This window comes from Gopherus flavomarginatus, chromosome 5 (genome assembly GCF_025201925.1).
Source record: "Gopherus flavomarginatus isolate rGopFla2 chromosome 5, rGopFla2.mat.asm, whole genome shotgun sequence".
In the NCBI taxonomy this organism is placed as follows: domain Eukaryota; kingdom Metazoa; phylum Chordata; order Testudines; family Testudinidae; genus Gopherus; species Gopherus flavomarginatus.
In genome coordinates, this window is record NC_066621.1 from 48,602,532 (window position 1) to 48,628,879 (window position 26,348).

At 41.5% G+C, this 26,348-nt stretch overlaps 1 protein-coding gene across 1 annotated transcript in view; it reads right to left on the reverse strand.

Annotated features, from left to right (window-relative positions):
• MUC6 (mucin 6, oligomeric mucus/gel-forming) overlaps positions 1 to 26,348 on the reverse strand; it is a 160,843-nt gene that overhangs the window by 60,118 nt on the left and 74,377 nt on the right. The window lies entirely within an intron of this gene.

Consider the following 26,348-nt stretch of genomic DNA (forward strand, 5'->3'; position numbering starts at 1 on the left):
AGTGGGACATATGAAGATAGTGACATAAATGGTATTTTCTATAAACACAGGAATGCTGTGATAACTAGGAGTAAAGTGTTTCAGTTGAAATTCCAATGTAGATTAATAATAAACAGGAATGCCAAAGTATATATTCAGTTTCTGAGTAGCAGCCATGTTAGTCTGTATCCACAAAAAGAACAAGAGTACTTGTGGCACCTTACAGATTAACAAATTTATTTCAGCATGAGCTTTCATGAGCTACAGCTCACTTCTTCAGGTGCATCTGAAGAAGTGAGGTGTAGCTCACGAAAGCTCATGCTGAAATATATTTGTTAGTCTCTAAGGTGCCACAAGTACTCTTGTTCTTTTTTATATACTCAGTGTACTGAGTGCAATTTTTGCCAAATGACTTTACTGACTTTGTTTCATTTTGTGTATAAGCAAGAGCAAGGCTTTGATAATTATTATAAGCAAATCATGAGCAGAGATGGGGATGCAGAGGAGAATTTTTCTCCTTGATCTCTGCTGCACAGGGAATTTTGCTCCCTTCAGGGTTCTCTTCCTATAGTTTTTACTCACTTATGACTGATAAAATACTCACTTAATTTGAGCCAGTCATTGCCCCTGCTGCCTGAAGGAAAATAAATAGTTATAGTTAAGAATCATCTTAGTATAACAAAGCTAACATTTATATAGTGCCTTTCACCCTAAAACTCTTTACAGACTAGATTGAGGAATTTCATCATCCATCAGTGAAATGCAAACAATTATGGGGTAAATGCAACAGCTTGTTAACTGCACATAGTTTAAGATAGAAAGTGAAGAAAATAAAATACTGTATTTTTTCCATGAAGAATTTTAAATAGGCAGAATATGTGAGATAATTTATTCAGAATACTAGAACTGATATGCTAAGCCATATTTATTTAATTTTTTGTAAAGGTATCAAAGGTTGTTGGGTTTTTTTTTAACTGTAAGTGCTTAGGAGTACGGATAGATGAAATTTTCACACACAACTTTTTTCAGAAAAATATAGTCAGCAGCATCAAAATCTTTTGTGAATTCATATCAGTGTTAGTTAATTATTTCAGTCAAAAAAATTCTAAAAAAGTTGCAGAAAAGTCTAAACATTTTATTTTGACATTTTTGAAAAAAACTTTTTGATTTTTCAGTTCAAAATGACTTTGTACAAAATTTCATACAATTTTATTTAAAAAAACATTCAAAACATTTAAAAATGCTTGAAATCAAAACAAAACATTTCAACCCAAAATTACTTTTTAAAACATTTTGATTCACCACATATTTTTTAAAATTTCATGTTGAGTTTGACCTGAAACTTTTTTTTTAATTGTCAGCAAACTGAAGAATCGATTATTTGTGCAGCTCTGCGCAGGAGCCTGGATCCTTCTATATTCTGTCTCAGGAGACTGACAGCACCTCCAGCAGTATAGTGCCTCCAATGTTGCCATTGCTTCAATGTACAGAGTGATTTTGATGTATAAAATCAAAGTGGTCAGGGAAGCTCGTTAAAAATAAAATATTCACTGTCTCAGATACTTTCAGAAATGTGGTATCTTCACTTGGACTAAAGGGTACCACAATCACTGCCTGGGAGCAAATGCTGAATTTTTAATGATATCCACTGTATTAATATTACTACAAATGTATTAATTAGCTAATATTAGTAAAGCACTTAGAACATATAAAGTGCTAAGGCCTAGATCCCAAAGGGATTTAGGCAACTCATCAGCCTAATCAAGTGAGGAACAGCCAAACCAAACAATTCAGAAAATTGACACTTTTTGTATATATACTGAGTTTTAAGGCAAGTTAAACAGTTACATATTAAATAAGAACCATAAGTCCACAAGAAGTGCTTGTGATTTGATTTAAATCCATCACATTATTCACTCTTTCCCACTCTGTAGTAAAACACAACGCCAGAAAATGTAGTATTATGGGTGACACCCAAACTGTGGTATCCCTAATAATGCCTCAGGAAGCTGCCTTATGGCCATGGCAATTTACCAAGCTCAACAGTCACTTCAGGAGTGTGTTGCTGTGGTAACCATGGTGTAGTGAAGTGGCAGCAGGACTGCAGCAGTTAAGGCTGGTTCCGACAGCAGGGCTGCGGGAGTCTCCCTCCCTGCATTGATACCAGTACGGCAGGAGGGAACTCCCTGCATGGCCCAAGGGCCCAAGACACTGTGGCAGAAGATGTGGGGGATGCTGGAGTTGTCCTGGCCTCGCAGAGGAGAGACCCCATCCTGGACTGCAAAGAGGAGAATGAGTACTTGGCTGTGGGGAAGGCCACCGTGCTACTGAATGGTTCATTTCTGGGGATGGTTCCCACACTCCTAGCTGGTAGGGTTGCCAGATCTCCAGGAATTAAAGATTAATCTTTAATTAAAGATTATGTCATGATGAAACTTCCAGGAATACATCCAATTAAAATTGGCAACCGTACTGGCTGGTGAGTGCGGGAGTGGGGCCATGACACTGGATCCCTGCAGGCACAAATTGGTCCTGGTGGGGCAGAACCGAGACCCCTGGCCAGGACTGCAAGGAGGAGGACAAATATTGGTATTTGTGAGATTTTGTGGTATATGTACTTCACCTGCCACAAAAGTCACTGGCTGCCACTGCAACCAAGTCCAGTTTGAGGCATCGCTGCTAACCACAAGAACCCTATTTAGTTGCCACCTAATACTGTAAACTCACTCTGTGCCTACATTTTTACTGTAAAAGCTCCCTAAGCACTTAGCATGTGCACTGCTGCCTCACTCTATGGGTATGTGTACATAAGGACAAAAAAGCCCATGGCAGGCCCGAGTCATTTGACTTTGGTTCATGGGACCCAGGCTCTGGGGCTGAAAAATCGTCTGTAGACATTTGGGCTCAGGTTGGAGGCTGAACTCTGGGACCCTGCGAGTTACTATTTCTTTGTAGGTAAACCTGCAGTCCGAATTCATAAAGGTAGTGTTTTACATGAGCTCCTTGATGCAGAGACTTTCGTACTATGTATTTTGTTCAGTGCTTTGTACAAGCGGTCCCTGATCCAAATTGGAGCTGAGTGGGCACAACTTCATCTTAAATGTGTAATAACAGGCAAAGTATTTACCTCTTTTCAGAAGCTCCTTCTGCCTGTAGAGAAATTGATGGGATATATAACTCCCTTCAAGCCCTGTGAAAGCAAAAGGTATAGATAGGTCATCATCACAAGACAAAACAGAAATGCAGCATCAGTTTTTAAAAGCTCCTTCCTGTCCTTTGATTTACTGTGCTCATCACTGTTGTATGGATAACAGTTACTGTGCTTGTGTCAATGCATGCGCAGCTTGTAATGAACTGCTTCTCTTCAACTGGTAGGAAGGTACTTTAAGTGGCAAGAGCAAAGAGCATCCCACAGAAGCCACACATCACTCTGTTGTGCCTTTTACATATTGCACAACATACTTAGTATGAAGAAACAACCCAAAAGTTTGCTAATCATATATAATGTACAAGGCCTAGCTATATGTATACATGGCTGTTCTGCAGAGTTCTGGTGGCTTCTGAAACACAAAAGACACTAATGGCCACTAGAGAGCTCATTAACTGTTTAAACAGATATTACCCCGTTCCTATACAGTGCACCCTCAGTGCTTGATTGAGTGTGATGAAACAGTTGGCCCTGTGAATAGTGAGTAGAGAGGATGGCTGAGGTGCTCTCTCCTGTTTGTATGTGGGCTGACGTTGAGGCCTATCTGTGTTTAAAATAGCTTTGATTCTCAGGCTTCAGCCTTTGTCTCTCTTAAGCAGAATTTGATTTAAATAGATAGCCAGCTAATGAAAAGAGGTATTCCCACTAGTGCTTATTGGAGAGAAGAGCTTGAATACTCAAGTGTTTCTTGGAAGAGCAAAGATGGTAGTAGGGACAGATGACTGTGAACAATTCTCTGCTATGGCATCTTTTATGAACAGGAACAATTTAAATATTGAATGACAACTTTCTGCATGGTCTAATGGCCACATATGATATAGTGTTTTCTGGCATTTTTACAGAAGTGAGGCGTGTGGAAGGGATCCTGATACTTCAATCAAGTTAAGCCCAGTTGAAACTTATTTTTGAAGAGACTCGTTGCACATAGAGGAGTTACTGCAGCATCAGCAGCAGCCAGGTTTGGTAGTTCCCCAGGGGTTGGTGTGTGATGCTGAGACAGGAGAAGAAAGAAAGAAAGCTAACAAGATGATTCTCTTCTTACATTTTGTAAAGCCGTAGAAAATCCGGAGAGAACCAGGGCAGCCAAACTGGATTACAAGTAAATGTATTTTAAATGCACAAACTCCTCATTTGAAGAGATATGAGGCAAGATAATCTTCTGGTTAAGGAAATAAGCTGCAACTAAGGAGATCATGGTTCAATTCCTGTGGCTGTGGCAAATTACCTAATCTCCCTGTCTCAGTTTCCCACTGGGATAGTACTTATCACACATGCTGTTGTGAGGATAAATTCAGTTATGTTTGTGACAGCTGATACTGCAGTGATGATAGCTATCTAAGGGAAGTGCCCTAAACAGATTGGAAATTACTGAAGTGATGGAAATCTATCTACCAATCTATCTTCACAACCTATGACAACATCAGAGGTGTGCTGTCTTACAGAGGGAACAAGTAACTACAGAGTTCAAAATAAATGAAATTTCATAACCTTAGGGCTTGTGTGTATGAACACATAGTTTGCAGCAACCTGCAGTGTAAATCTACCCTACAATAGCCTGCTGTGCACTAAGTGTCTGTGAGGACTTTGCTGTCATGCACTAAATGTTCCTTAGTGCACTTTAATCTACAATTTGTTCTAAGTGAGTGTAGGGGACCCTGGAAGACATTGTTACGGTGTAGTTAGGGCCTGCGCTTTCTCAAGGAGAGGTTATTAGCGGACAGAAGTTGCTAGCAGCTGCTGCTTCTAACCGGTTAGAACTGCCTTGTGTGGGAAGCCCCGGTGTTTTGGGGAACTGCAGAAAGTCCCTGGCCCGAGCCAAGGGGAGGCAGCCATTGCTGATGGAAAGTCCCCCATTGCATATGTAAAGGCTGCTTTGCATGCTATTAGCATGATGCTATAATTGCTAAGGGTTAGAGCTTGCGCGCTGAACTTCGCACCTGACCGAGCTGTTCGGACGTTGGACTCCCCAAGCCAGTGGCAGCAACGCGTGGAGTTCCCGTTGCGGGTGTGTCACTTAACCTTCATTAAACCCAATTAATTCACCTGTGTGTGTGGCCCTCGTCCTTGCAGAGCATCCAGGCACGCAACAGTGAGGTAGATCAAAGTACACAAAGGAACTTCTAGTGCACAGCAGCAGGGTTCACATGGATGCTTAGTGCATGAGAAGGTTAGCGTGGGGTAGATTTACACTAGCTTGCTGCTAACTAAGAATTCATATAGTCAAACCCTTAGAGTCAGTAATGGTAATAATGTAACAATTTTTTGTTGTCTTCAAGTGATGAGAGAAAAACTTTGTGGAACTACTTCACTAGTCACTCGACCACCAGCTGCCAGTCACCTCACCAGACAATCAGCACTTTTAGTTCCACAATGGTCTGAGATAGCTAATATCATAGCATGACAGACTATACCTGTATACCCTCAGATCCTGGGCTTGGCCAAGGCTGATCTCAGCTTCTGGCATAATTTAAAACAGAATAGGCCACTGGTTGCTCTTAATTTTGCCATCTTGAAATAATCCCTATGAGTTGTTATGCATGTCAGGTATTTACAGAGGACAATGTGCTCCAGTTATGCCCTCTTCTGCCCCTGGTATGTTCCCAGTGCGTCCGTTACAATGAGGAGCAAAAAGAGAGGAACACATAATTAGGTAAGAAGGCTGTATGGCAAGTGAGGTTTCATTGTTCAGATCCAATGTGGTGGCTGAACTTTCCAAGTCTTTTGTATGGAGTCATCTGTTCGTTCATTAATCCACTGAAGGTAGGTGAAAAGTTCCACAGTTGCTACAACTAAATCACAGGCTGTGAAACCTGAGTAACTCCCACCCCTATTCACAGAAGTTGATGCCTTTTGTAGATATTTGCTAAGCGGGACTTGAGAGAGAGCCTTAAAGCATCACTTGAAAGGCAGACTCATCTTGTGAGCCTGATGTAAAACATGAGGGCTATGCTTCTGAGCCCCAAAAGTGCTATTCTTATAGCTCAGAATAGATACTGTGCTGATTTTTAATGCTGTCACAGTTCAAGCATGCCAAACAGCTTCAAAATGCTAAGTCTATGCTACTCTTACTTTGTTTCAGGGAGCAGAATAACTAAATGGAATAAATAGTATTGAGTAAAGGGACATGCAACTATAACAGAGATAATTAAGTACATTAAATTTGCACTAACTTTTTTGCTCCAAAAACGTCTGCTCTTCAAAATATGGATTCATATACTGAAAGCCTCTAGTCCAGACTTGATCCTGTCAGACTTGAACTACGCAAATGATTATAATACAGTAATTTTGCTTACCAGGCATATTTACCCTTCCTTGTCTAGCTCTAAAAAGATTTAGTGAGAACATCCTGGTAATTTTATTAACTAAAATGCACCTCGTGTCTAGTCCTATATAAGAGCTCAGTGGGAATTTTCCATCAAAATGGTTTTCTGACAGAAAATGCACTTTCTGAAAAATGGAAATTTTCCATGTGAAAAATTGAATGTTGCCAGAAATTTGCTATTTTCTGTTGGGAAAATTGAAATGAAAATTTTGGGGTTTTGAGCTGACTCAGAACTTTCTGTTGACTTTTTGAACTTCTTCAAAATGATATTAAACTGCATTTCCCTATCAATGCAGTTTAATTGTTTTATGGGAGTTGTACTTTGGTCCTTTATTTTCTCCTGTGCCCTACGTTTCCTGGAGGACTAAGTCTTCCCATAATGCAATGTGGATTTTCCTCTGACTAAGCTGCTTAGTGCATCGTGAGAGTCACATGACTCTGGGTGTACTATGGGAGATGTAGTCTAGCCAGGGAGCCTGGCTCATTGGGGATCATGGGGTCATTGGATTCCCAAACTACAGTTCCCATGAGGCCATGCACCACTATGCGAAAATGCAGTTTAATATTGAACTGACTTGAAACACAACATTTCTGTTTTGGGAATGTCAGAATGTTTCATTTTAATTAAAATGTTGAAATGAAATTGTTTGATATTTCCATGTCAAAATTTTTCAGAATTTCTGGAGTGTGAAAATTTTTGCAATTTCAACTTTTCGTCACAATTTGGGGTGAAAACCTTTGTTGGAATTTCCCATGAGATGGACATTTCCAATTTTGCTCAGCATTAGTTGTGTCATTTTAAAACCACATACATTCCTACAAAATAGTATTGCTTCAAAGGAATTTTGCCATGTTCCACTGCAGCATGGAACTTCAGCAAAACAGCAGAGAAGGGGTTAATATACCAGGTAATATATCATCTACACACCTCCTGTAACATTTGCATTAATAGGAGCTTATCCTCACATTAAGAGTAAAAATACTCTTAAATTTGTAATCAAGCTCAGAACTTGTTTTTTTAAATTTGTTTTTACTGACACTTTTAAGATGGTAGATATACACACAGATTTATAAATGAAACAGTATTTCTTTTGGTACAGCATTGTTAATACTGAATAAAATATGTTTTGGAGAAGTATATATAAAATAACATACACATTTACAAATGTGAATGTATATTGTGAAATTACTTATGGGTAGGTAGACAAGCAGAAGTTGTAGAAATTTGTATGTTGTAGCTAGCTGTGTGGTGGGTTGGGGTATGCTCTGTATTGATACTTTGTAACTCTGGAGAAGCAGATAGGAGGGTTAAAATAAATAACCAAAAAATATAAGATGAATTTGCATGATGATAATTAAAGATAATGCCAACACTCAACTTGTAACTGCAATGATAATAATCTAATCTAACTACAATATGTTCACCATTATTTCTAGTCAGTCTGAAGTTATTAAATTACTTTTATCTCTTTCTCAACTAGGTGCCAGCATAGCATGATTACCTCTATGGGAGTACCTAGCTATGCACATCATTATAGTAAGTACTGTATAAGTCTACAATATCTCTTTAGGATCCAAGGCTGGCTAAGTCTACTGTGACAGTCAAACTAAGTAAGCCACAATTAAATATCAGTAAAATAGGAGCCCTTATATCAGGATATAGTTAAAACTAACCATCTTAATCCAGTTTGCATTATCAGTCATGTTTGCTGTATAAAGCTAATGTACACTTATTTGAGTTGGCTCCAGAACAAGTAACCAAGACTCAAGATTTCCGAGAGCTTTTTTACCATATACACACTATAACAATGAATATTTAAATTTAAAATTAGAGATGGGCGTAAGCTGCAAAATTTGGATATAGATTTGAAACTCCCAGAGTTCAGGGGAGGGAGATTGGATCTAGGGAGTTCGGTTTAGTCCATTATACAGATAAGGGTTAGTCATGCAGTTTGGATCCAGATTATAAAACTCTGAAAACTCCAAACCAAAGATCGGGGCGTTCAGCTCACAAGTTTAGGTGCAGATTCATATCCACTTAAAATTATTATGTTTTAAAGACTTGTTTGAAATAACTAATTCAGCATTTTCTTTTATAATCCCAACTGAACAATGTGAATATTATGTCTAAAATGTATAATTGTAATGTTAAACCCTTCATCTAAAACATGGCTGCTTGTCAGGGAATGATTCTGGGAACAGCTAATATATGTATTGGTAGTGCAGCACACATTCTATCGGTTTATTGGGTACTTATATGGGTCCAGGGCCAGCTTTAGGCCGATTCGCCCGATTCCCAGGAATCGGGCCCCGCACCTTAGACATTTTTTTTTTAAACTTACCCCGGGTCCCTGGCTGCGATCTGCTCAGGGGTCTTCCGTGGTCCCACTCACTTGAGCGAAGTGCAGGCGGGAGCGCGGCAAGCCCTGCTCTCCCGGCTGGAGCGCGGCAAGCCCCACTCTCTCGGCTGGCACCCCGGCCAGAGCGCGGCAAGACCCGCTCTCCCGGCTGGAGCTCTGGCTGGAGCGTGGCAAGCCCCGAGGCCCTGCTCTCCCGGCTGAAGCTCCGGGCCTTTAAATAGCCTCCAGAGCCCTGGGGTAGTGAGGGGCTCTGGGGGCTATTTAAAGGGTCAGGGCTCCAGCTGCCTGCCTTTGCCACTCCGGTCCTTTAAATAGCCGCCAGAGCCCCGCCACCCCCATGCATTCCTCAGGGCTCCCGCGGCTATTTAAAAGGTCCAGGGCAGGGTAGAAGCTGGGGAGCCCCGGGCCCTTTAAATAGCCCCCAAAGCCCTGGGATAGCAGGGAACTTGGGGGCTATTTAAAGGTATGGGGCTCCAGCTGCCTCTGCTGCACCCTCTGCCTTGCCCACACCAGCCCCGCTCCCCCGCCTGCAGCCAGCTCTGCACCCCGTGCCCACAGCCAGTCCCTGTCAAACCCCCTGCCATGTCTCCAGTCAACCCCTGCCACACACCCGTGGCCCTGCCCAAAGCCAGCCAGCCAGCCCCACACACACTGCTGCCCGCACCAGCCCTGCACACCCTGCTCTGTCTCCAGCCAATCCCTGCTGCACCCCCCTGCCTGAAGCCAGCCAGTCTCTGCCTCTGTCTCCAGCCCTGCCAACCCCTGCTGCATCCCCCCGCGGCCCTGCCTGAAGCCAGCCCGCCCCACACACCCCCTATCTCCAACCAGCCCTGCACCCCTTGCCCTGCCTCCAGCCAGCCTGATGTCCACTGCTGCCCTGCAGTTCCAGGACAGTAACCCTGCACACCTGCTTCAATGAGGTGGGCAGGGAGCAGCTGGGACCCACACATGTGAAACAGCAGTCATTAATAACCAATCAACAGCATATATGATGCAATGTACATAATTTATAATTTTAGTATTTATATAGTTATGGAAAGTAAATAATACATGAAAGAAATGAAAGGCTTTTTTTTCCACTTTTTTTTTTAAAGTCATCCCTGCCAGGGCCCCGCTGAAAATGTTCGAATTGGGCCCCGCACTTTCTAAAGCCGGCCCTGTATGGGTCATATCATGGTAATAGCTGAGTGCCTCACAAACTTTAATGTATTTATCATGGAATCATAGAATTATAGAATATCAGGGTTGGAAGGGACCTCAGGAGGTCACCTAGTCCACTCCCCTGCTCAGAGCAGGACCTAATCCCCAACTAAATCATCCCAGCCAGGGCTTTGTCAAGCCTGACCTGAAAAGCCTCTAAGGAAGGAGATTCCACCACCTCCCTAGGTTACACAGGCCAGTGCTTCACCACTCTCCTAGTGACAAAGTTTTTCCTAATATCCAACCTAAACCTCCCCACTGCAACTTGAGACCATTACAACACACCTCTGAGGTAGAACAGTGTTACTATCCCCATTTTACAGACAGAGTGCTGAGGATATGTCTATACAAACATTTAGTTTGTGGTATGCTGGGGTGTGAATCTACCCCACATTAGCTTGCCACAGACCTACTGTCCCTGGGCGTAGTGGGCTAGTGTGGGGTATGTTCACACCCAGCTTGCTGCGAACTAAATGTTTGTGTAGACAAGTCCTGAGGTCCAAATATATGTCTGTACTACAATGGGGGTGTGTGCTTGCAGCACCCAAACTAGCTCACTCAGAATGGCAGTGAACCCATGGCAGCATGGACAGTGGTGTGGGCTAGCTGCCTAAGTATGTACCCATGCTCTGGGGTGGGCCTGTTCCTGGATGGCTAGCTCATGCCATTGTCTGTGTTGCCATGGCATTGCTGCTATTTTTAGCAAGATAGCTTGATCAGAGCTAACTCTGGTATGCCTATATATGCTACAATGGCACTCCCAAATGCAGAGTAGACATACCCAGGGAGGCTAAGTGACTTGCCCAAGGTCACACAGGAAATCTGTGGAGGAGCAGGGTTCAACAGTAAATTCTCAATTTACTGTGAATGTGTGGGTTAACATTTAAACATAACGTGATTACAGGCAAAATAGGCAAAAATGACACTCAACATCTTACTCAACATTTCTGTTTCCCGTGTGCCTGAGTCTAGCTGTGTGCTTCACAGGCAAAACAAGATTTACTCCTCTTAGCACTGCAGAGCCAATGGAGCTATGGAAGAACAACCTAGGCTCTAGTTTGCTTCATGCTTCCTTAGTGTACTTACTCCTTAATGTGTCTTTTAAAAAATGTGCATTTAGTATTCATGAAAGGTGCTACATTTGATAGGCCTGGGGTCATAGATATACAATCATAGAGTGGCAGGCCAGAATGGGCCACCAGCTCATCTAGTCAGAACTCCTGTATATCATAGACCATCAAACCTCCCCAATGCCAAGCCCAACAGCCACAATTAGACCAAAGTATTACAGCCCACAGAAAACTAAACAATTGTGTGCTATGGACAGAGAACAGGAAGGACTGAGGTGCATCAAAGCCTGAGGCCCTTACAGTGGCAGGGAATTGATTAAATAAGATATACCCAGATGATCCTAGCAAGTGACTTAAGTCCTATAGTTTTCTATATTAGACATACAACTGCACTGTCCCATCGGTGTGCCTCAAACTTTGACCAGGAGGGTTTATCTTTAGAGGTAAGAAAGTTCAGCCTCCATATTTATTCATTCCTTAGTCCTTCTCCAGTGACTATCTACAAGGATATTAACTGTAGGACTTGACCACTAGGAACTACATTGAAACTACCACCCAAGCTAACCAAATAGCAAAGGTAGTAGCTTTTGGCTACTATCCATCTGGGCTCGTCATAAACAATGACAGTGATACTATCAGTGATACTGTACTATCCCTAAGCTGTCACTTAGGTTCTGATTACAGAATCTTTATTACCGGTGGTTAGGTGAGAAAAAAAGAACAGTTTGATTTTTCACATTCTAGGTTGATTATGCAGGGATGTCAATTAGATAAATAATTTTTTTACTTCAAAATGGCATGCATTTGATCTGGATGTGAGTGACACTGAGCAAATATGGAACCCCACTATATAATTTTATAGATACCTTTACTTTTATTAAAACTGCACTTTAAGCCTCCTTAATGATGGCTTATTTCAGAACTCAAATCTAATACTTGATACCGTGTTGATAAGTAACTTGGAATATGGCACTTGAATTAGATTTAGGATTCAGGGGCCATATTCTGATCTTGGTTACAGTGGTGTTAATGAAGTCAATAGAGATATTGTGGGATTTATATCTGTATAACTGAGATCAAAAATTGGCCCGTGGAGTTTACATAAGGCTTTAATTGTTCATATTTTTCTTTCGTCAGTTACAGTACAAATCTCTGATTTAAGAATAATATGTACTGTTACTGGATTAGTATTATATGGGCCATTAAGTGTGGTAAACACAATACAGAAGAAATAAATATAGCTTTGTTCAAACTAAGCTAAATAAATTATGCATTTTAACAGCTTGGACCATGTGCTTGAAACATTTTTGGCAGCCTTCAGAGCAATTGTAATAGCTGATAATTATGGAGCAGACATAGAACAAATAGAAGAAAAGGAAACCACAGTCTAAAACAACACACAAATTAATCACAAAGTAAAGAAGGCCCTCAAATAATCTAGTGCAAGTGCTTGCAGGAAAAAGAGGCACATTACAGATTCAACATATTTGCTTTTCAACCTATAAATAAATAAATAAATAATCGATGACATCCAAAAAGATTGGACCAGAAAGGGGTGGGAGAGTAGATCCCTTAATAAAACATAAATCGATTAGTTTTATATAAAGAGCTAGAAAAACACATTGAGAGATTTCATTTGAGCATTTTATAGATTTGAACAATTTCCCACATTTCAAGCATGGAAGTCCTCTTTTAAAGAATGGGTTTAATCAAGAAAAAATATGCCCTTTCTCGGACACATATTGAAGACCTGTGGCACTGTTCTTAACAGGCACAATTCTACAGAGGGTACATAGGCAGGTCTCCCACTAGCATCAATGTGAGCGCTGCATGTAGAGCTACTGCAGTATGGAGACCCTTTGTGTTTACAAACACAATATACAATTTACCATTGGCCAGTGAAGGGTCTATGTTTTTGAGGGATATGACATAATTCACTTACTATGTACCGTGCAGTGAATGATCCACCAAGAGCCTCACTCTCCAGAAATTCCAAATAGAGAGAATAGGGAGGGAAAAAAATAATTTAAAATTGCTCTGTTGGGTCGTATTTTCAGTCATGTGTTTGTAAAATATGCAGTTGCATATTTTAAACTTCTGATGGAAAATACATAAATGGAAATGATTGTAATTCCACTGAGGATGGGGAAAAAGTCTGCATCCCATGTACTATTAGTATAATGGAATCTTCTAACATCACACACTGCAATCTCCCTTTGTTTCATTATATACCTATTTCCCTTTGAATAACGCTTAGTCAAACATCCATCCAAAGAAATCTCATGTCTAGCTAGAGATCTTAGACTTACCTGTGCAGTGTAGAAAACTGCAGGAAATTAGTAGTAGTAGTGCCAAAAGCATGGTGTTTGCCTTGAGTGAAGAGTTTCTTTTTTCAGGGCTCTCCGCCCCTACCTGCTCAAAAGGGGCAGTGCTGCTGCTGCCACCTTCAAAGCTTGCCTTTTCAAGCTTGGATGCTTTATATATAGAATGGCAAAGCCCTCCCTCATTCCCATGGACTTCAGAAATTGCAACAGCTGGCAAAGTGGAGTAATCGCCAAACAGGATCTTTCACCTTATCAGGCTCAACACACCTAAATGCAGACTTATAAAAGAAGAAAAGAAAAAAAAAAGAAAACACAAAACTCCTCCAGTTCATTATCATTTTTCCAAGGGCAGTTTAATGGATGTTTGCAACAGTTCAAACACATTTAACACTATTTACTGTACAAATTTGGTATCACGTCCAAAAGAAATGCAGATCTGTAGTGCGTAAATTGTGATAGGATCTGATAAGGAGAAGAGTAACTTTGGGACCAATACCCAAAGTGGGAATAAGAAGTGAGATGAACTGGAGTGGGGAGGGGGAAGTAGGGAGAGAGATGCTAAAGTATGAGTGAACAGTACAGATCTCAAACCTTCTGATTAACTCTTCTTTTTCTCTCATAACTGTCTCATTCATCTTTTCCTTGATTGACCTTTCAAGCAAAATGGTGAGAAACTTTTCTTCCGTAGAAATGATAGTATTTGTTTCCTCTTGAAGGATCGGGGAAATTACATCTCAGCTCTGGACATCCTACTTTCATTTGCACTGACATGTTAGTTTCCATACTGGGCTATCCCATTATAACACTGTTTAGTGCCCCTCTAGAAGTAATCCCTTCAGCCAGAGTTGAGGCATGTTAAGTGGATCAAGGTGGTAGCTTGTAGCATTGCTGCTACCTTTGTACCAATGCTGTGTAGAAAGGATGTCAGTCCTCATGGTGATTGATGTGGCATCTTTATCTGAGACAAAAAGGCGTGGAATTAAGCTACAGATGTTCTTCCAATATTATAACAATAAGATATATTCAGAAGATGCCTTTTCCTGTGAAAATACCATGTTTATGGGTCACTTCTCCGTATGTATTCTCCTTGGATTCTATTTTTTACATATGGACCACCCTCTTTGTACAGCCTATCACATGCCTAGGTTTCTGTCACTCTGCCCTTCCTAGCTTTTCCTCCTAGCTAAATGAGTACACCTTCAGTGGCTCCTCATATTGTTCCAACTCCATCTCTGTTGCCGAGCAGACTGGTGGGTACAAGCAGTGCAGGCATTATTTTTAGTGGAATATTGTTGCTCAGATTGTCTCCACATCTCCCCTCCATTCCTTACATTTGTGCACCACTCACGTTCAGTGATATTTTGTTAGCATTTAAAAAAGAGAGAGTAGGTGTCCTGGCCTTGAAATCTGTTTAAGCTGTTTTTCATGTTGCTGTTCATTCACAAATACACACAACTGCTGTCATCTTCAGTGAAGGCTCTTGTCTTTTGGCTGAGCACAGGGTTAGACTCCCTGATAAAGTGTGGAGTATGTGTAGGTCCGCTTGAGATGCATCCACACTGATATACTTACTATGGGTAGTTCAGGAGCACAGATAACCTACATTTTGTGCTTTAAGCATAATATCAGAAGTTCTGTTTCGCTTTCCTCTGAAGCATGGGACATAGGTGCCAGGATAATCAGGGTATAGCTCTCTAAATTAAGTATCTGCAATTATAGGGTCCTTGGGCATTGGTGTACCTCAGTCCCTCCTATTCTCTGCCTGTGGCATACAATAGTTTAGTCTCCTGAGGGTAATAATATCTTGATCTAATTCTGGTTCTTGGGCTTGGTGTTGAGGTGGCTGGATATATAGGAGATCAGACTAGCTGATCTGATAGGACCTTCTGACCTTAAACTCTGTGACAAAGTCGTGCCTTCCTAAACCTTGGAGACACTGTTCCCTATCCTTCACTAGCAGGTACCTTTGAGTACTCATTTTCAGTGTGTCTGGACCCAAGCAAATCTGGGCAGATTTATAGTATTGATGCAAAACCAAGTGTTTTCTGGTTGTTTGGTTTTTTACATTTATTTTTTCATGAATAGAAAGATATACACTAAAGTAAAAGTCAATAGGAAGAAAATTTTAAAATACCTCAGTACGAAAATAAATATTTAAGTGAGGGGTGAAAGTCCTGAAGCCTGATCTTATAGAGATACTGCTGGAAGTGGTTGGAAATTGTTTTAGCAAAATTTTTTACCTTTTAATTTAAAAACTGATTTGTTTATTTCAGCAACTGAAAACCAAAACATTTCTGACCAAAAATCTAAAATTTTCAGCTGAAAATTTTCTGGGTATGGGTTTCCAACAAAAAAATCAAAAACTTTCTGCGGAAATTTCCTTTAAGTCAAAAATCTAATTTTCCATAGAATTTTTTTGGATAGAAAGTTGTTGATCAGTAGCTAATACTGACGACTAGCAACTCACATGGCTTCAGTTAAAGTTGTGAGAACTCAGCACATTTAAAAATCTGACCTGTGATTCTTTAGTGACAAGATTTGAATGATGTTTTTCCTGTGTGAGTGTCTTTAAATTTTGACTATCATTGACTGTTCTTAATGTTAGACATTGTATGCCAACATAATGAATATTAAACTGCATATAAGATCTCTCTTTTCTGAGCTATCTAGCTGTTTCATAAATCTTCCTTTAAATATTCCAGATTTTTTGGAACTTTTATTCCAGTATGTTTATCTTTTAATCCTTCCTGTAGTCCTAAAAGCTTGTAATTTAATCAGTTCCTCCCCGCCCCTTTTTTTTTAAAGTTTAAATGAGAGAATATAAATTTAGGCCATGATTTTCAAAAAGTAATTCATAGTGTTGAGTGTTTCTATTTTTGGGTCCTAAACTTGAGATACATTAAAGGGACCTGATTTCAAAAAGTGAGTGCTCAGTACTCTCTGAAAAAGTTGGGTCTTTTTAAGGGGTGTCAAATTGAACACCCAAAATCACAAGTCACTCTTGAAATATTGACCGTAGTGGTAAAATATTAAGTCCTCAAAACAATTTGAACTACAAAAAACAAACAAACAAAAAGGTTAATTAAGCCAATACTACTTTTCTATTACAGTGCTTCATGCTAGCATATAATACACAAAATATTATGACGAATTAGTTCCTACATTCTTATTAATACACCAAAATCTAGAAAGTTCATTTTCTCTTCTTTTAGAATTTAATCACTCAATCACTCAATTGCATTCTCTATTAACTTATCTACTGAATTACTGATATTTTCAAAATATGAGTCTTCCTTCTCCTTGACTGAGTTAATGACTACAACCTAGCATCATTGTTGTCAAATAGGTATTTCTTCTTTGAGTGGTTGCACATGTCCATTCCACCCAGTGCACAATTGTCAGAGACTTTTCCATCAGTGTTCCGAGGTATGGCACATGTGCCCTTTGTTGCCTCATGCTGCTGCACCATGGTATGAAGGATGGAGTCGCCCATAATGGTAAGTTCCTTCTTGCCACCCATGGCAGTTGTTGGAGCATATGTTCTTGCTAGTGCAAGATTTGCCTTCTATTTGTATATAGTTTGCACCTATTTTAGTAGTTTTTAGAGTTGGTTAGTTATAAATTTTCTTTTTAAGAGTTTTCAGACACTTTAATTCTCATTCCTGGGTACTGACATTGGTGCTGGGGAATGCCTCAGTCACCAGAGTTTAAACTGTACCACTTCTGCAGGAAGCCAGTGCCAGTGAGTGACCTGCACTGCCTGAAGTGTCTTGGGGAGACTTATGTCAGGGATCAGTATCAAATTTGCAGAAACTTTTAAGTCTAGAACCAAGAAAGACAGGCAAGGAGGGGTCTGGTTGACTCTGCTATGCTAGGAGGTGATAAGGCTGTTGGATTTCTGCATCGCTATTTTTATCCACCTCAAAGCCTCTCACCTTCCTGGAGTTCACAATACTCTGGCAGACTGGTGAAGCAGATCATTCACGAGTCACTGAGTGAGGCATAGGTTTCTGCTGATAGTGGCAGCACTGCACCCAACTTTGGAGCCTCTCCGCTTGGAGTGGGAAGCATATCAATCTATGTCCATTACAAGTGTTCCTCCTGCTTTGACTGAGCCTTCAGGCCAATCACCCTCGCTGATACTGAGGAAGAGGCACCGGAAGGTATCTAAAGACTCAGCATCTGAGAGATCAAGATCCTCAGCACTGAAGCCCAGTAAGGACAAGGGCAGTGGGGTGCACTTGAAGCAGAGGACCTCTTTGAGGCAGTCATCAGTCCAACGGGGTCCATTGACTCCAGCACCAGCCATGGTCCCATTGAGACTGGCCCCTGAAGTGGTGTCTACTTCAACAGTACAGCCCTTGATGTCTCAACAGCAAGGATTATTCTGGGACTGTCTATGAAGGCTTTTACAGTGGCATGGGAACTGCTAAATCTCTTGGTGCCAGTTTCCTTGGTGGTCCAGGAGTCTTCGCACCCTGTACCAGCACCTATTTTGCTTGTGCCAACCCATAGTCTGGTTCTCGGGGCACCTCCAGCCTCTCAAGTACCTCTCCAACTGGTGACATCTAGAGGAAAGTAGGCCGTGATCTCCCACCCCACCACCCTCACCCCAGTGAGGTGAAGTGAATTCCTTGTTGGACTCAGAGGTTTGCTCTTACATGTCATGGCCACATCACATACAGCCATATCCCTTGCTCGGCACCTTTCGACCCAACCATATGGCCTGTTTGGAAACTGTAGGCTCGGCAGCTTGGGCCAAAGCATTGGTCACTACGATGTGTAGATGTTCCTGGCTTCAGTCATCCGGTCTCCATCAAGAAGTCCAACAGACCATACAAGATCTGCCTTTTGAGAGTCCATCACTTTTTTCTGTGCACACCGATAAGAAGCAGCAAATCTTAAGCACTTGAGAGTAATGCTCAAATGTTGGGCATCTTTTTCTGAAGAGGAAGCAGTTTTGTCCTCAGCAGCCTCACCAGTATCCTACTTTCATGCCTTGCATCCACGATCTAATCAGAAAAAAGGCAGAAGTTACAGGAGAAGACCACTCCCTCCTTCTTCTACCATAGCTACTAGTTTATCCAGGCAGCCTGGGAGTTCCAAGCAAGCATTCTGCTGTGTTGATTGACGACAACCTACCAGTTTCCAGAGTGCCAGCCACTCTTACTCTGCTTGTTGCCAACTGACTGTCTCAGGGGTTGGTAACCACTGGCATACGGCTCGCCATGGTAAGCACTCTGGCGGGCCGGACCAGTTTGTTTAGCTGCTGCGTCGGCAGGTTCGGCAGACCATGACTCCCACTGGCTTTGGTTCACCGTCCCAGGCCAATAGGGATGGTGGGAAGCTGCGGCCATCACATCTCTCGCCCGCACCGCTTCCCGCCGTCGTGCTTACTCTGGCGAGCCATGTGCCAGAGGTTGCCAACCCCTGGACTATCTCTTTAGCCGAGTGCTTGGTTGTACATCACTACCCAGGAATGTTCTGTAGGAGGTAAGTCTGTCCTCCAAGTGGAAGCCATAGAGGAAGTTTCTGTTTCTCAGAGGGAAGGGATTTTACTTTCACTACTTCCTAATCTTGAAAGCAAGAGTGGGGTCTCAGGCCTATTTGAGACCTAAGAAAGGTCAACAAATTCCTGAAGGAAATAAACTTCCAGATGGTCACTCTGGCTTCTGTTATCCCGTCCATGGACCTTGAGGTTTGGTATGCTCCCCTCAACTTAGAAGATGTGCATTTCCATGTGGCAATACATCAGAGCCACATGAAATTCTTCAGGTTCGTGTTCAACAAATCCCACTGCAGTTTATATTATTACCATTTTGACTGTCTGCAGCCCCTCGTATATTCCAGATCTGGCTACTTCTGGGCAAAGAGAGTACTCAGCTCCTCATGAATGACCTGCTTCACTAGTCTGCCAGAGTACTGTGAACTCTGGGAAGATGAGAGGCTTTGAGGTGGATAGAAATAGCAATACAGAAATCCCACAGCCTCATCACCTCTTGGCATAGAAGAGTCAACCAGGTCCCTCCTTGCCTGTTCACATAGGACAAAGCTCCTGTATTATCTGTTAGTACTAGCAGATCTTACTCCTTGATAAGGGGAAGGATGGCCAGACAAGCTAGATGGATGTCCCCCATTTTTCTGGCATTTATATGTAGAGTCAAATCATGGGCAGACCACAAACCTTGAGTCTGCAGGGATCCAAGGTAAGCTCCCCAACGAGGATAGAAACATCTGTAACTAAGGGAAAAGCTGGTTGAGGAGGAGCAAACGGAACTCTCCCACAAGCATTTGAAGAGTCTTTCTGCCAGTCTAGAGAGGTCAAGACTTGTGTGGACATCCAAACTTATTTAAGGGATTATGAATCAGTGAGTACCCCAATGCTAACCACCATTGTAGTTTCCTGAGATGGAGCCTGGCATGCTGAACTATGTAAGTGCATGAGGCCATATGTCCTAGAAGCAGAGGCAATTTTGAACTGTCCTGGTAGGATGAGCCTTCAGGTCCAAAGCAGTGTTAGTATTGTCTGGAATCTTAGATGTAGATTCAGGGACCTACTGTCCATAGAGTTCAAGACCACCTACACTTTATCCTTTGTACAGGTGACAAGATTGACTTCTCTCTGTTGATGAGCAACCCTAGTGCATTGACAGTAGATTGGATGACCATCACACTGGACAGTACCTGAGCCTTGAACTCGCACCTCACCAACTAGTCATCAGGTAAGGAAACACATGAACTCCTATCTTTCTCATGAAGACTGTCACCACTGCCGTGGCAGCCCCACATAGATATGTTTGCAACAAAAGTAAACAGGAAATGTCATTGGTTTTGTTCTTGAGCAGGTCATGGCTCAAGGTCTTTCATAGACAATTTCCCATTGCCCTGGACAGACAAACTCCTGTACACATTTCCTCCAATTCCACTCCTACCTGGATGTTGTTCAAAATCAAACAGCACCAGGCTCAAGTCATACTTGTAGTCCCACAGTGTGACCTCAACAACATTAATTTTTGACTTTGCTGACTGTTTTGGACAAAGATCCTCTGATACTTCCACCAGATTCAGACCTGATCCCTCAGGACAATGGGCATTTCCTTAACCCCACCATACAGACCCTATACATGACACCTTGGATGCTCCGTGGCTGGCTCACCTGGAGAAAATTTGCTCAAAGGAGGTTCAAGATGTGCTTTTAAATGTTAAAAAGCCTTCTATTAGGTATACTTACCTGGCAAAATGGAAGAAATTCTCCATCTGGTCCCAGCAGAAAGGTGTTTCTCCACTCCCAGCTTCCATCCATCAGGTATTGGACTAGCTCGTATACTTGAAACAACAAGATCTTGCTATTAGTTCCATCAAAATCCATCTGGCACCTATCTCGGCTTTCCACTCACCAACTGATAACTGCTTCCTTTTTTCCAAGCGTGTGGCAATCAGATTTCAAAAGGGTTTAGATAGGTTATTTTCCCAAGTAGAGCTCCTATTCTCCTTTGGGACTTAATTCTAGTGTTAACAAAGTTAATGGGTTCCACCTATGAACCAATGGCTATTTCCTCCTTACTTCATCTTTCCATGAAGGTAGCCTTTTTGTCTGCAATCACCTCAACCAGGAGAGTGGGTGAGTTATGAGCTCTGGTTTCAGAACCTCCTTATGTTATCTTTTATAAGGACAAGATTTACCTCTGCCCTCATCCAAAGTTCCTCACTAAAGTGGTGTCCAACTTCCACTTCATTTATTTACCAATTTTCTACCCGAAGCTTCATAGTCATAAAGATGAAGAAAAAGCTCACACCTTGGACATTAGCAGAGCTTTAGCATTTTACCTAGACCACACTGAGCCCTTGTCCAGACTACCCCGCCGTATCGGCGGGTTAAAATCGATTGCTCGGGGATCGATATATCGCGTCTAATCTAGACGCGATATATCGATCCCCGAGCACGCTTATATCGATTCCGGAACTCCATCAACCCGAACGGAGTTCCAGAATCGACACGGAGAGCCGCGGACATCGGTCCCGCACCGTCTGGACGGGTGAGTAATTCGATCTTAGATATTCGACTTCAGCTACGTTATTCACGTAGCTCAAGTTGCGTATCTAAGATCGATTTCCCCCCCCTAGTCTGGACGAGGCCTAAGTTGTTTAGGTCATTGTCATAGCTATTTGTGGCAATTGCAAACAGAATTCTCTCAAAGGATTTCCTTGTGGATCTCCTCTCATATTCATTTGTGCTACAAGCTGGTTAATGTGAGAACCCCAGGAAAAGTATTGGTGCATTCAACTAGATCATATGCAGCCTTTGCAACCTTTCGGGCCCAATTGAGTATAATGGACATTTGCAAAGCGGCAAGCTGGTCATCAGTGCATACTTTTGCCTCGCATTGTGCCATTTCTCAACAATCTAGACATGGTGCCAGGTTTGGACATGTGGTCCTTCAATATCTATTTAGGTAGACTGCGATCCTACCTCCAGACTGAACTGCTTATGAATCACCTTAAGTGGAATGGACATGTGCAATCACTCAAAGAACAAGAATGGTTATTAACCTGTACAGTAACTTCTTCAAGATGTGTTACACATGTTCATTCCACAACCCACCCTCTTTCCCCCATCTATCAGAGTCTGGTAAGAAGGAACTGAAGGGGAGGAGTCTGGATGGCTACGCCCTTTATACCATCTGCAGTAGCTCAAAGCAGCAGAGGTGCATGTGCCACCCTGACAGGTACTGCTGAGGGAAAAATCTTTTACAGTTGCGCACTAGGGTGCACACACTTGAAATGGAATGAACATGTGCAACACATCTCAGAACAACAGTTAAGGAACGGGTTAGTAACCCTTTCTTACCATTTATCATAAAACCTTCATTATCAAGAAAGGATGATGAAGCCAGGTTGATTTCAATGAGAGCTCCTGTTATAACTTAGTCCCAGATTTGGACCTTAGCGTCCAAAATATGGGGGTTAGCATGAAAACCTCCAAGCTTAGTTACCAGCTTGGACCTGGTACGGCTGCCACCACCCAAAAAATTAGAGTGTTTTGGGGCACTCTGGTCCCCCTGAAAAACCTTCCCTGGGGACCCCAAGACCCAAATCCCTTGAGTCTCACAACAAAGGGAAATAATCCTTTTTCCCTTTCCCCCTCCAGGTGCTCCTGGAGAGATACACAGACGCAAGCTCTGTGAATCTAAACAGAGGGAGTTCACCCTCTGTAATTCCAGTCCTGGAAACAAAAGCACTTTCCTCTTCACCCAGAGGGAATGCAAAATCAGGCTAGCAAATCCAACACACACAGATCTCCCCCTGATTTCTTCCTCCCACCAATTCCCTGGTGAGTACAGACTCAATTTCCCTGAAGTTCCCCACTAAAGAAAAACTTCAACAGGTCTTAAAAGAAAGCTTTATATAAAAAAGAAAGAAAAATACATAGAAATGGTCTCTCTGTATTAAGGTGACAAATACAGGGTCAATTGCTTAAAAGAATATTGAATAAACAGCCTTATTCAAAAAGAATACAAATCAAAGCACTCCAGCCACTATAGACATGTAAATACAAAAACAACAAAACCATGTTTGGTACTCACACTTGGAAACGGAAGATTAGAAAACAGAAATCACTTCTCAAAGCTGAGAGAAAAGCAGGCAGACAGAAAACAAAGAACTCAGACACAACCTTCCCTCCACCCAGAGTTGAAAAAATCCGGTTTCCTGATTGGTCCTCTGGTCAGGTGCTTCAGGTGAAAGAGACATTAACCCTTAGCTATCTGTTTATGACACGCCCCCCAAATTGCAGACAGTGGGGAAGCTCACTGGCGGCGATTTCCTTCTAGAACTTTAAAATAAACAGATTACTACAACACATGCACCTTTACATATACCACTAAATATATAACTAACAGACTTCTACATTTTAAGAACACTTTTTAAGTACTAGAGTCTGGGAAACTCTCACGGGAGAGTGCATCAGCTACTTTGTTAGAAGCTCCTGTGATGTGGTGAATTTTAAAATCAAAATCTTGGAGAGCTAAATTCCAACGAAGAAGTTTTTTGTTTGTCATAACTTTAGTCCCAGATTTGGACCTTAGCATCCAAAATATGGGGGTTAGCATGAAAACCTCCAAGCTTAGTTACCAGCTTGGAGTTGGTACTGCTGCCACCACCCAAAAAATTAGAGTGTTTTGGGGCACTCTGGTCCCCCTGAAAAACCTTCCCTGGGGACCCCAAGACCCAAATCCCTTGAGTCTCACAACAAAGGGAAATAATCCTTTTCCCCTTCCCCCCTCCAGGTGCTCCTTTAGAGATACACAGACACAAGCTCTGCGAATCCAAACAGAGTGACTCCCCCTCTCCGTTCCCAGTCCTGGAAACCAGAATCACCGAGTCAATCTCCCTTCCCCCAACCCAGAGGGTATGCAAAGTCAGGCGAACAAATCCAACACACACAGACCTCCCTCTGACTTCTTCCTCCCACCAATTCCCTGGTGAGTACAGACTCAATTTCCCTGAAGTTTCCCAGTAAAGAAAACTTCAACAGGTCTTAAAAGAAAGCTTTATATAAGAAAGAAAGAAAAATACATACAAATGGTCTCTCTGTATTAAGGTGACAAATACAGGGTCAATTGCTTAAAAGAAATATGAATAAACAGCCTTATTCAAAAAGAATACAAATCAAAGCACTCCAGCCACTATATTCATGTAAATACAAAAGAAACAAACACTTTGGTACTCACAACTTGGAAACAGAAGATTAGAAAGCAGAAACTACTTCTCCAAAGCTCAGAGAAAGCAGGCAGACAGACAAAAGACTCAGACACAATCTTCCCTCCACCCAGAGTTGAAAAAATCCGGTTTGCAGGGCTGGACATTCAACAGTAAATTTAGTGCTGATGTAAAAGTATCAGACTGACAACTCTTGGAAACAGAGTCCTTCATTTATCCACAGGAGAGGTGTAACATGGTGATCCATGTTGTTACTGGCCATACACTGGTCAACCAATGTGTCTTAACTCTGACTTGCCAGGGCCACCTTAGGCAAGATTATTTCAGTCCCTGCAGATGTAAGTGAAGGCATCAAACCCGTTCACTTGAAACTGGACTAAGACTACTATTTCATTTCATACAGGGCACCAAATAGCCATCAGACATTAACAGCTCTGTCTCTGTGGACCTGGCTGGATTCAAACCAGTGATCTAGAGATAAAAAGTTTCATATCCCATTACCATTCCCCTAAACCTGCTGTCTTCCTTTGTAGTTAAGTTTTTACAATTTTTTTATATTGCCTTCATACACACATTGTGAGAAAATGATTGTAAAGTACACATGCTGGTAAATACTAATAAAAACATTTCCATCAAAAGATTGCTATTTTTAGTTTCTCAGATTTATTGCAATGTTCTTAGCTGCCAATCATTCTATTAGAGAAAATGCAGTAAGTTCAGCTATCTTAGAAAAGATTGCCATTATATCAGTCTTAGTACTTATGACTCAAAAATCTGCTTCATGTTGTATGAAGACGTCTAGATAAAAATTGCTCTAGATAAAAATTAACTAAAAGGAGTACCCAGGAGCATATTTAATTTATGGGGATAGATCAAGATTGAACATCAACAATGAAACATTTATTGGTGGTTAGAGGAAGTTCACAGGGTTTCATTGAACGAATAGCTGGTTTTGGTTACAGAGCTCTGTGAAAAGTTAACATATCTGGTTGTATATGTGGAAATTGCCATTCTCACTGTAATAATCTGTCCAGTTTTTGTCCAACTCCATTGATTAGTATTTGGATTTTTCTGTTTTTGCATGGCATCATTATGATTTTTTGGCTGTCACCATAGCTTTTAGGAATCAGAATGGGTCATATGAGCCAAGATAATTCAATGCTAATACATTTTCCAGTCAAAATCTCTCAATATTGAGTTGTATTTCAGTTTCCAGAAAACACATTGTTTGAGTGTTTTGCAATGGCAGAGAAACTTAGGGAAACCTCTGAGGCTGTCTATATGGAAACAGTTAAAACAGTTTAATTTGGTGACAGTCTATTATTGTACAATATGTTTTAGGTAGGATTTTCACTAATGTATGTCTAGTCTTAGGGAACACTTGCTTTCTAAGCATTCTCTAAGAAGCTGTTCCATTTCTGTGTTATATGTATTTCTCCTATCATGTTCTGGCTAGTGGGCCTGGGGAAATTTGGATACAGATATAGATTTTGTGGCTGAGGGCCTACCTCCAGAGTGGGCCAAACCCAAACCCAGCATCTGTTCATTCCTTTCTTTGGAAAAATTCACATTAAGATCCACATTTTATAGCTTTGGACCAATTCTAGTTTTGAAGACTCTCCAGGCCAGTGATACTCAGACTGCAGTGGTTCAGGAGCCAAATTAGAGATCAACATTACCCAAAAGAGCCACAGTAGTGTGAATCTATCTATCTATCTATCTGATTCTTGCAGCAAATAAATTAATAACTTAGTGCAAGTTGATAATTTAATTGGTTAATAACATAGTAAAACATCCTGATTGGTTAAGAACTTAGATTGGTTAATATCTAAATAACAATATTTTAATATCAGATGCTGCAAAGAGCTTCAGAAGATTCATTAAAGAGCCACTTGCAGCTGGCGAGCTTGAGTCTGAGTATCACTGCTGTTAGGGTTACTTTGTTCATTCCTGAATTTATTGATGTCAACTGCAACATGACAAGAACCAGCAGTTGGGTTGATATTTTGAAGAGGCAAAACACTTTTATGTATAACTCAGTTTAAGGCATAGGTTTTACTATGCTTCCTCATTTGATTGGCAAGCAGAAACTTGTGTTTTCTAGATCAGCAGTTCTCAACTAGGGGTCTGAGGCCTCCTAGGGGGCTGTGAGCAGGTTTCAGGGGG